The sequence below is a fragment of the Microcebus murinus genome, chromosome X (genome assembly GCF_040939455.1).
Source record: "Microcebus murinus isolate Inina chromosome X, M.murinus_Inina_mat1.0, whole genome shotgun sequence".
In the NCBI taxonomy this organism is placed as follows: domain Eukaryota; kingdom Metazoa; phylum Chordata; class Mammalia; order Primates; family Cheirogaleidae; genus Microcebus; species Microcebus murinus.
The window spans coordinates 42,700,142-42,712,586 of record NC_134136.1 but is presented as its reverse complement, the minus strand read 5'-3'; the positions used below and the strand labels follow the sequence as shown (position 1 = coordinate 42,712,586).

The 12,445-nt window shown below is 38.9% G+C and overlaps 1 long non-coding RNA gene and 1 other non-coding gene across 2 annotated transcripts in view; one reads left to right on the top strand and one right to left on the bottom strand.

Moving 5' to 3' along the window:
• Positions 1-12,445, top strand: part of LOC142865890 (uncharacterized) — a 109,491-nt gene that overhangs the window by 4,098 nt on the left and 92,948 nt on the right. The gene's annotated exons all lie outside the window — the stretch shown is intronic.
• On the bottom strand, positions 10,322-10,455 carry LOC142866106 (small nucleolar RNA SNORA64/SNORA10 family). Its single transcript, XR_012916168.1, has one exon. It is a non-coding gene; the product is annotated as a small nucleolar RNA SNORA64/SNORA10 family (small nucleolar RNA).

Sequence of the window (12,445 nt, the reverse complement as noted above, 5' to 3'; positions counted from 1 at the left end):
ACCATGTTGTTCTACTTTAGGTTTCTGGATTGATCCGCAATTCCTCTTATTATTGAACATGTTGTGGCTGGGCGCGGTGGCTCAAGGAAACAGGATCGCTTGAGGTCAGGAGTTTGAGACTAACCAGGGTAACAAAGCGAGAGATTTCATGTCTACAAAAATAAGAAAAATTAGCTGGGCATGATGGCATGCGCCTGTAGTGCCAGTTACTCAGGAGGCTGAAGTAGGAGCCTCGATTGAGCCCTAGAGTTCGAGGCTGCAATGAGCTATGATGGTGCCACCGCACTCCAGCCTGGGTGACAAAATGAGACTTCATCTCTTAAAAATAAAATGTTGTGACATGAAATTTTTATTAAAATTAAGTATGATTTGAAAGATTTATCCTTAGAGTATCAGGAATGGAGGAAATTTAGGTAGACTTAGACAATTCCTAAAATTTTTTGATCCAGAGGATACAAATTTGAAGTTATTGTTTACTAAGCAAAGAGTATTTTCATGTTTCCAACTCAAAATATACACACGTATAGCATGTGAATGTTAATTCCTTGAATAGGCAATTGTACAATATTTTTCAAGCCTCAGAAGTTACCGTGAATCTGAATGTGTGCTAAGGCAGGCCAATTATCTTACAAGCATGTTCTCATAAATAAATACTGTGACGTGTCCAAGGTTATTTCAGATTTTCACTTGTTGAAAAAAAAAGAATATAAGACAAAAAAAATCAACCAAAATGTCTTTAATAGGATTAGGACATATTTAATCAGCATTAACCTTATATAGATCCAATGAAGATCACTGTTATCACCAGAAATACTCAAGAATTAAAGTGTTTTCCTAGAGTTTGCTGCCTGTTAAATATATAATTAATCAACAATATTGTTTAAAGGGTCTGTTATGTACTAGCATTGAGTACATAAGCAACATAGGTATTATAAGCAACATAGAAAAAATATGGTCCCAACATGCAAGGAATTAAGAGTCTAATGCTAATTCAAGATCAAAATCAACGTAAGTGAAATAATAAGAAAACAATTCAAAGTAGAATGCATAAGGGGTGCTGTGGGAATTCTGAAAAAAATGGGAATGTGGACAGGCAGGGTGGCTCAGGCCTGTAAACCCAGCACTTTAGGAGGCCAAGGCGGGAGGATTGCTTGATACCTGGAGGAGTTCAAGACCAGTCTGGGCAACATAGCAAAACAATAACAAAAAATAAAAAAGTTAGCTGGGTGTGGTGACATGGGCCTGTAGTCCCAGCTACTCTAGAGGCGGAGGCAGGATCATTTGAGCCCAGGAGTTCAAGGTTTTTATGGGCTTTGATGTCACCACTGCACTCCAGCTTGAGCAATAGAGGGAGACTTTGTCTCTCTAAAACAAAACAGGAATGATGGGACTGAAGCAGTTAGTGAAGGTATCTTTTGTGTAATGGGACTTGAGTTAGGCTTGAAAAGATGGCTAAGACTTGAAACAGCTAAGTATGCAGCTAAGAAATGCAAAAACATTCCACTCCTGGGAAGAAAGCAAAAGATACCTTTAAGTGAGTTTCTGGGTTTGGGCTTCCTGTCTGGGCTTCTACTTCTTCATTTGCAAAGCAAAAGCTGAGAAATTGTCTATTGTAAAAGTGCAGTGATACCATCTATGGTAAAGAAGGTTGCTTGAGATCTCATGGGTTTAATTTGTTTCAAAGATAAAATATAATTTGTTATACTTACTTTAGAGATTGAAAAGACTTATGAATCTTGTATTATAAGAATTGAACTGCAAATTATAGATCTTGCTTTTGTTTGCAGTAATTTTGACAGTTACTTTAGATATAGCCAACTTAATCCCCTCTCCTCCCAATGAGGTTTATGAAACTAATTGACAAATATCACAATTTGCTCTTAGAGGACATAGAACATGCCTGTAACCCTGTAACTTACAGGGACATTAAGGTAGGTGAGTGCAGTAGCTCACATACACATCTTGATGTTATCACTTTTTGTGTCTGGGTTATAAAGCATTCTTTCTGGTGAAATATTCAAACTAAACCTTCATCAGAGTGTAATATAAAATATTAGAGGTGTCCTGTGAGAAATGTCTGTTTAATGTGTACTAATGACCCTTCAAAATAAGTTGCAAAGCATATTTCAAAATTCATAAGGACTGAGGTGGGAAGATCCCTTGAGCCCAGGAGTTCGACACCAGCCTGGGCAATAGAGTGCATCTCTAAAAAAAAAAATTCCTAAGGGTTTATCCGTAATTGTCCACACCACTAACCAGGCTCCAAAAGAAACAATCATATCCAGTCTATTATGTTTGATTGAATTCCAAATATGTTAGGCCAGATTTTGCTGAATTTAAGAGTGTCTGCCTGCATGTATGTGTGAGAGAGTGAATATATAATCAGATTTTAAAATGCTATCACCATTTATTCTTCCAAGAATGTTCATAGTTAAATATTTGGGTCTGTCTACTAAATATGCAAAACGTGACTTTAAAAAGAGATTGACAGTGTTACACCATGGATGAACCTTGAAAACATTATGCTCAGCAAAAGCCAGTTACTAATACCACATATTATATCATTCCATTTATATAAAATGTACAAAAAGGTAAAATCCCAGAGGCAGAAAGTAGATTAGTGGTTGCCTTGGGCTGGGGGAGGAAGATTTGAAGGGAAATAGGGAGTAACTGCTAATGGGTATTGAGTTCCTTACTGGGGTGATGAAAATGTTCTAAAACAGATTGGGGTGATAGTTGCACAATTTTATGAATAAACTAAACATCATTAAATTGTCCGTTTAAATGGGTGAACAGTATGGTATGTGAATTAGATCTGTTAAAAGAAAAACTTTATACAAATTAAATTTAACAGCCTTTAAATGAGCAATAAAAAAGATAAAAGTGATTCAAGAATCAGGCAGCCCTGGCCGGCCAGGCCAGGTGGCTCACACCTGTAATCCTAGCACTCTGGGAGACCGAGGTGGGCGGATCGCTCAAGGTCAGGAGTTCAAAACTAGCAAGAGTGAGTCCCCCGTCTCCACTAAAAAAAATTGAAATAAATTAATTGACCAACTAAAAATATATACAAAAAGTTAGCCGGGCATGGTGGCACGTGCCTGTAGTCCCAGCTACTTGGGAGGCTGAGGCAGGAGGATTGCATGAACCCAGGAGTTTGAAGTTGCTGTGAGCTAGGCTGACGCCATGGCACTCACTCTAGCCTGGGCAACAAAGTGAAACTCTGTCTTAAAAAAAAAGAAAATCAGGCAGCCCCCAGAATTGGAACAGATTCAGAGGGACTCTGGGGCTGCCACATGGTTGGAGAAGATTTATGGAAGTAAAAAGGAAAGTGATATATAGGGAAGGGCAGTGATACAGAAACAGCTGGATCGGTTATAGCTCTCCCTTTTGCCTTATTTGAACAAAGTTTAAATACTTGGTCCCTGAGAATGTTTGCAGTATAGCTACTGTGATTGGCTGAGACTCGGATATTGTTACAGAAAGATATTCCTGAGTTAGGTGTTCAGTTTGCTTACCCACTCACTTAGGGTATGATTCTATGTAAGAAGTCAAGTATGCCAGTATGAAGGCTTTCTCAGGCTAAATTTTAGGTGTTTTTTTTTTTTTTTTTGAAGAGACAGGGTCTCTCTGTTGCCCAGGCTGGAGTGCAATGGCTATTCCCAGGCACAATCATTGTGCACTATAGCCTCAAACTCTACAGAGTAGCTGGGATACAGGTGCACGCCAACATGCCTCGCTCAAATTTTTAGTTTGATTCAACATATTATGTCATTCAAAGAAGAACAAAGCATTTCAATCTACCATAAAATAAATTTAAGTTAAACATTACGAAAAAAGATTTCAAACAAATCGAAGAAGCCAAAAATAGAACCTGAATAGCAAAAGGTGATAAATTTCTTCTTTGATATTATTAATACATTTAGAAATTTTTGAAGTACCATGTGACTAAATTGGTCTAAGTATTTAAATCATGCCACAGTTTGAATAACTACTGGCAGTTCTAAAGATAATTGGATATTTTGTCTAAATAACCAAAAGGTTTCTTAGGAAGTGTCACAGAAGGTCTGAGGATATGAAGTTTCAGTTTGAATCAACAAACAGCTCTCTGAATTCAAAACCAATAATGCTTTCACTGGTATGCTTCTTTATCAATGCCATAGGGTCACCTGAACAAGGGTATAAATTGAATCTAAAGCTGTCTATTCAGGTGGCGTTACCTTTCATACATTGAGCACCATTATCATAGGATAAATTTTATTTGGTCGATGAAATAGAGTAAGCCTGTAACTAACTACATTTAACTAAACTTTTTTAAAAAATGTTTAAATATGCCCTAGCGTGGTGGCTCATGCTTGGAATCCTAGCACTCTGGGAGGCTGAAGTGAGAGGATCACTTGAGCTCAGGAATTTGAGACCAGCCTGAGCAAGAGCAAGACCCCATCTCTACTAAAAATAGAAAAAAATTAGCCAGGTGTGGTGGCACATTCCTGTAGTCCCAGCTACTCAGGAGGCTGGGAGGCTGAGGCAGGAGGATTGCTTGAGCCCAGGAGTTTGAGGTTACAGTGAGCTATGATGACACCAATATTCCACCCAGGGCAACAGAGTAAGACTTTGTCTCAAAAAATATTATATAATCTGGAAGTCTTCTATAAAGGACATCATGTGAAATGAAATTAATATCGTAAGTCAGGAGTCAGTAAACTGTGCCTGTACAGGGCCAGATATTTCATATTTTTTTTGGCATACAGGCCATACAGTACAGTCTTTGTTGGAACCACTCATCACTGCTGTTGTAGTATGGAAACAGCCGTAGAAAATAAATAAACAAATGAACATGATGATGTGCCAATAAAACTTTATTTATGGCCGGGCGCGGTGGCTCACGCCTGTAATCCTAGCACTCTGGGAGGCCGAGGCAGGCAGATTGCTCAAGGTCAGGAGTTCAAAACCAGCCTGAGCAAGAGCAAGACCTCGTCTCTACTATAAATAGAAATAAATTAATTGGCCAACTAATTTATATAGAAAAAATTAGCCGGGCATGGTGCTGCATGCCTGTAGTCCCAGCTACTCGGGAGGCTGAGGCAGGAGGATTGCTTGAGCCCAGGAGTTTGAGGTTGCTATGAGGTAGGCTGACGCCATGGCACTCTAGCCTGGGCAACAAAGCGAGACTTTGTCTCAAAAAAATAAAAATAAAAACTTTATTTATAAGAACAAGCAGCAACAGATTGGACCTACAGGCTGTAGTTTGCCAACCCTAGTGTAGATTCCTGTGCTTACCTCAATATGGTCTTAGCATCTGGATGGAGCTGTGCTCTTAAAGAGGTATTTTTCTAAGAGTTGGTTTATCACTGAAGGTATGAAACAGATTAAAATAGAAACTAGCACCTTCCTTTGTTATAATCTTAGATCTTCACAATCTTTAATATAAAGTAACCAATGGATGGCTATCTACTCTCTCTCTTTTTTCAGCTTCAAATTTGAATGCAATCACAATTGCAAAATTCCACCAGGTGAGGTGGGGGCTGGTGAGAAGGGAATACAATGACAGCTATTATAAGCACTCCTTGAGTTCCTTTTGTATGGCAGGCATCAAAGTGCTAAGAACTTTATATGATCTCATTTAATGCTAATAACTTTTCCCCCTTTTCAGATGAAAAAGATAAAATTTAAGAAATATGTAACTTTTGCCCAAGATCATTTGGCTAGTAATGTAAGAGCTGGGGTGTGTGGGTGTGCGAGATGATTCCATCTCATGTCTGACTCTACAGCTCATCATTAGAACCAAACGATTTTACAAAAAGCATTTGCTGTATTTTTATCTCAAGTAATAAAGCATGGGAACAATACTAATGAATTCACCTTTCTTCTCACTTTCAATGAAAATTGGTTAGCTCACTGGTGGTAAATCTCTTAGAAAAGCAGCCATGGGCCAGGAGCGGTGGCTCACGCCTGCAATCCTAGACTCTGGAAGGCTGAGGCGGGTGGATCCCTCAAGGTCAGGAGTTCGAAACCAGCTTGAGCAAGAGTGAGACCCCATCTCCACTAAAAATAGAAAGAAATTGATTGGCCAACTAAAAAATATATAGAAAAAATTAGCCGGGCATGGTGGTGCATGCCTGTAGTCCCAGCTACTTGGGAGACTGAGGCAGTAGGATTGCTTGAGCCCAGGAGTTTGAGGTTGCTGTGAGCTAGACTGACGCCACGGGACTCTAATCCAGGGAACAGAGTGAGGCTGTCAAAAAAAAAAAAAAAAAAAAAAGGAAGAAAGAAAGAAAAGAAAACCAGCCATGTTTATTACATGCTGTGGCCTGAATGTTTGTGTCCTCCCCAAAATTTGTATGTTGAGACCTAATCACTCAAGTGATGGTATTATTTAATACAAGATAGTAGAAGATGGCATTAGAAGACAGAAGCATAATTTACACAGATTTCCAGAAAATACACTATTGCAGTCCAACTTGGCCTACCTGATTAACTCTAAATTATAGGTTACATAAATCATAGTAGAGGGGTAGTTTTAAGCAAATTAAATATATTCTAAAATAAATATGTGTATAAGAAAAATACCCAAAGCGTATGGTTGACATTTCATTTCATTTTACTTAATATAGGGTTTCTTGTAGCATCAAATTTAAAAAGTAAAATAATTTAATAATTAAAATCATAGGATTTTTGTTTTATTAGAAGGAACATTACAGACCATCCCTCTCACTTTACAGATTAGTAAAACTGAGGCCTGTAGGACCAAAATAACTTCCCCTAATCTTTTTTTTGTTTGAGACAGAGTCTCACTTTATTGCCCAGGCTAGAGTGAGTGCCGTCACGTCAGCCTTGCTCACAGCAACCTCAAACTCCTGGGCTCAAGCAATCCTGCTGCCTCAGCCTCCCGAGTAGCTGGGACTACAGGCATGTGCCACCATGCCTGGCTAATTTTTTATATATATGTTAGTTGGCCAATTAATTTCTTTTTATTTATAGTAGAGATGGCGTCTCGCTCTTGCTCAGGCTGGTTTCAAACTCCTGACCTCGAGCAATCCGCCTGCCTTGGCCTCCCAGAGTGCTACGATTATAGGCGTGAGCCACCATGCCCGGCATCCCCTAATCTTTTGATTCTTTCAAAGTCCTTTTATAAAGTTACTTTAACAGGTGGCATTTTGAAGATTATAATTTTCTTTTTATATATTTCAATTTTAAGTGTGGCTTTGCAAAAATGCTAGATAATGATCCATTCCAGGGACATTGCCATAACTCATGCTGTGTAGTAGGGTGGACTCCCTTCCAGCTGTCAGTTTCCTGGAGAAGTGAAGTCAACAATAGGGTACCGGCTGAGGTCAGTAGGTAGACAGGGTATAAGTGGTTCTCCAAAGTCTTATACCTATAGGGCAAGAATAAGGCCTGGACTGACCGAGATCAGGAACCCTGCCAACCAAAGGAAATGCAAATCCAAGTTTTAATGATTGAGTCAAAAGATGAGGGCTTGACAAGGAAGCAGGGGAAACCTGAATAGCACCTGAGCAGAGAGATTACGTGTTGTTTTTTAGACATTGTCCCTGACAGATCACATCATGCAAAGATTATTTATGCTCCTTGGGTCTGTTCTCTAATTAATGACTGGTTCTAAGAGGCACGAAATTCCCTATATTATTCCTTGGGAGGCTGGAGTAAATTATTCACATCATTTAGAACAATTCAGTGTCTGCAAAGAGGCCTGTTGTCAGGTTATTTTGCCACACAATGGAAAGACTTCATTTGCTTTGCTTCCCTAAACCTCCTTTCTTTCTTTCCTTATCTTTGTGTATACAAGATCCTTTCTATTCTGTTAAAGGAGAATCATGCCCTTTCTCTTCATCAAATCTGAGCAATAAATTCCAGCCTTATTTATCCTTTCCAATTTCCTTTTTACCTTGACTGAAGCAAGTACTGCTCACTTAAATGGCATAATCACTCTGGATTAGTGTAAATTTCAACTTTTCCAGAACAGAAATCCCACCCAGGAGAGAAACTCAGGTAACAGATTGCGAAGGGTTGGCAGTACTTCCTTTAAATTCAAATATGAATACCAGCCTCTCCTAGCTTGAAGCAACATATTGGAGCTCCCCAGATGCACAGAGTGGATGTGCAAGCTTAGAACCAGTTGTCTAGGATTCTTTCTTCTTGCAAATTTGTCTTGCAGTATTTAAAATAGCAATATATATCATTCTTCTTACCAGAAATGATTTAATACATTACGATCTTTCCTATGCCTTCTTTTTCATTTTGAATTAAATACATATCCTTTCAAAATCAATCAGTATCTTCATTAACATTTATATCAACCCAATTTTTGTGTGTGTGTAGAGGAAAGAAAATCCTCTGAAGATCTGGAACAGCTTAGCCTGCAAAGTGTAGGTCAGAAAATTGGGCTAATCAAATGTTTATCAGTATTACTGTAATTTTTCCAAATGTCTTATAGCATTTTATAAATAATTAGAAATACAAATTTAATTCCCAAAGCAAAGTTGATACATAAATTTATAACAACAGGTATGAAAGCATAAAGTATTATATAAATTCAAGAAACATATACTCAGTTTTTTCAATTATTTAAAAATTATGTAAAATGAAAGTGCTGTGTTCATAGCTAATTTCTGTATTTTCACTTATTCTTATTGTAAACCATTAAAGTAATTGTAATGCTTTGGTACTTCATGGAAACAAACTATTTGTTTAAACATTAACATCTACAACCTTAAAGCCAACATCTTAAATCTCAGTACAGGGTACAATTCTTTCTATGATCACTAAGATAGGTCATTTTGATTACTGCCCTGAAGGCTTAATAGAAATCCTATGAAATGACTGTTGGTTTGCACTATTCAACAATTCAATCTTTATTGCAAAACACTTCCTTTTATTTTGTAACAGTACTTAACACATTGATAGATCATTTAAAGAGATTTAATTTTATAAGTAATGAGTTTTCAAGGTATATGCAGATTTTGGCGATGTTTTTTGGAATAAGACAACATGAAATGATCTAAACACAATATAGCTATGATTCATCGTGAAGGCTGTCATTTTTATTTGGTACTGTTCTCCATGTTTGCTTGAGACAGCTGTTCCTTTATCGTTGGTTGGGCCCTAGTATATTGTCCGGAAAGCTAAGTGATAAATATTCATGATTCATGATGTTTTCAAGTAATTGCAAGTAAAAAATGGTTGCATTGAGAATCAATTTTAATTCCTTCTTGGTTTTTTTTCCCCCGTCTACATTGTGGGGTCATAAGTTTTTAAAAACTTTTAAAAGTTATTATTGTACTTGCTCCAGGATCTTTTTGGAAAGGTCCAAAAAAGGAATCATTTCTCCTTTTCTAAAGTCAAATGCAAATGATCAGATATAAAAACCTTAACATGCAAATTAGTGAAACATTCCATAGATTTTCTGCTGCCGCTCCCCACCCCTCTCTCCCATCTCCCACATTTTCTTATATATTCTTTTTTTTTTTGAGACAGAGTCTCGCTCTGTTGCCCTGGCTAGAGTGCTGTGGTGTCAGCCTAGCTCACAGCAACCTCAAACTCCTGGGCTCAAGTGATCCTACTGCCTCCGTCTCCCCAGTAGCTGGGACTACAGGCATGCACCACCATGCCTGGTTAGATTTTTCTATATATATTTAATTGTCTAGCTAATTTCTTTCTATTTTTAGTAGAGATGGGGTATTGCTCTTGCTCAGGCTGGTCTTGAACTCCTGAGCGCAAAGCATCCACCCATCTTGGCTTCCCAGAGTGCTAGGATTACAAGGCGTGAGCCACCGCGCCCAGCCTTATATATTCTAGTCACACCACATATTTCATCATTTCCCAAATATGCCTGTATACCTATATAATTTAGCTTTGGGGTGTGGAATGGAAAACTTGTGTGTTTAGGAGAGAGTTAGAACTTAGTTTAAATCTGTCACTGTCTCTCACTATCTATGTGGCTTTGGAAAAGTCACTTTGTCTCTGTGTTCCTTGGTATCCTCATGTGAAAATTTATATAATTAGCACTTCAACACACATGCTAGGTATATAACTTGTGCTCAATAAATTGTTATTGAATGATCAGATAACATATATAAAGCACCTAATGCAGTGCCTGGCATAGAGTATCGGTAAATATTACCATTTACCATTTACCTCTGTCCCTCTGTGAGTCCTGTCTTCATGTTCCTTTTTAATCTAGGAAATCCTTAACCATCCTTCATTCCCACATCAAATGGCATCTCTTTGAAGATGACTTCTCCAGCCCTTCCAGGCAGAACTAATGCTTCTATATCTGCATTTTCATAACATTTTTTCCCCTAGGACCCATTGTACCCCTCAAGAAAAGAGAGGCCACCCTAAGGCCAATCCGAGGTCTTGAGGTGCTATTTTCTTTCTCTCCCCATTAGGAAAGTCACACAGGTGAAGCCAAGTGTAACGATGCAGAGCTCAGAGAGCTGCATAACGTCCTCTATCTAGCACTTATTATCTAGCTCTTGTAGCGCTGGATCTAGCACCGGATAGCCATTGTCACTTCTGATATGTCTGTCTCCCCAACTAGACTATAATAAGCTCTTTAAGGGCAATGACCCTATCTTAACTGGTCTTTGTAGTTTCTAACTAAGTCCCAGGCATATATTATAAGAGAGCAAATAAATGTTTGATGAAAGATGAAGAAGAGACTGAGTTGTCTGTCAGAGTTTTTACTAGATGTAGGATTCGACTATACTTTGTAATTCACATAATGTCTCTTTCCCACCGACCATGAAATCTTTCAAGAAAAGCTCTTTCTCTGTGTATCTGCAGCACTGACACAGTGCCTGCCTTAACTAAGGTCTGTTGAACTAATGTAGGCAAAAGTCTGCCTTTAGGACTCTTTCACCCATTCTCTGATGTTATTTGAGTCACCCTCCTCCCCTCACTTCACAGGATCCTTACAATATCTGCCTTTCCATGTATGCTCTCAGTCTCTGCTTTCTTTTGGTAAGTTCCAAAGGGTAAGTTTGAATAAGATAAACTCATCTCTGCTAAAGTGTTCTTAGCTAACTCCTTGCTATTCCTCTGATCAGTGCCTCAATCCAGCTACAATGTACATTGTATACAGTGGCTACCCAGTTGTCAGGTCCAGCCATGGGCAGAGGTATGGTAAGTTATATATATTTTGAACTTACACTCTTGCATATGAAGAATTAAACTCACCAAGTCTAATTTCCGCCCCTTGAGTATAGGGATGCTCAACTAATGACCTCCTATGGAGCTGGGAGAAAATCTTGGCTCTGCGTCCCTCCCAGATTACCTGAAATGACCCCCACTCTGTTTTTGCTTGCTCAGCAACCATTTTCCATGTTGATGTCTAAAAAAAATTATAATTTTTATTCTCAAAAAATGTTTTTCTTTTGAGACAGAGTCTTGCTCTGTAGCCTGGGCTAGAGTGTCATGGCATCAGCCTAGCTCATAGCAGCCTCAAACTCCTGGGCTCAAGCAATCCTACTGCCCCAACCTCCTGAGTAGCTAGGACTATAGGCACACACCACCATGTGTGAAACCTCAGGCTAACCGCTTTATTTTAACTTCTGTATATTGCTTGCTTGCTTTTAGGAAGTTGGCTTGAGTGGGCTAATCGCAGTGAGTTATGGGATGAAACAAAATGCAGAAAGAAAACCTGGATTCGAGGGCCAATCAGATGGCACCCAGAACAGGGTAAAGCCAATCAGAGTTAGGGCGAAATAAAATGCTGCAGTAAAGCGGACACAAGGGGGCCAACTAATCAATGTAAAGGGCAAGTGCGTGGACAAGTCATGCACCCAGGGTATAAAGGGCTCCATCCCGCAGTGCACTGGGGTCCTTGTCCGAATAGAGGCCGTTGTGTTGGTGCTCTGGGACTTGTACCCTAGCTTGAGCTAGCTAATAAAACTCCTGTTTTCAGCCTCAGGGAGTCTGTCTCTCTGTTCTGTGGTCCTGCAAAATTCCAGCCTAATACATGCCCTGCTAATTTTTTCTGTTTTTCATTGCCCAGCTATTTTTTTCTATTTTTAGTAGAGTTGAGGTCTCGCTCTTGCTCAAGCTGGTCTCAACTCCTGACCTCAAGTGATACTCCTGCTTCAGCCTCCCAGTGTGCTAGGATTAAGCCATGAGCCACTGACCCAGCCCCATACTGATTTTAATATGAAGAAATTTGAGTTCTAGTTGGGTTTTCAGCTAGCAGGTAGCATACTCAAATTATCTCTGTCCCTTGATGCATTATCAATACAAAATTAATATGGATGCCTAGGATTCTTTGGTATTTTCTCATGCAAGTTGGTCTTTGGTGGGGTGGGTCAAGTAACTCAGTATGTGTCATTTTCCTTTTCATTGTTTTTATTTTTATTTGTTAGAGAGAGGATCTCCCTATGTTGTCCAGGCTGGTGTCCTCTGGAACTCCTGGCCTCAAGCAATTCTCTCTCCTTTT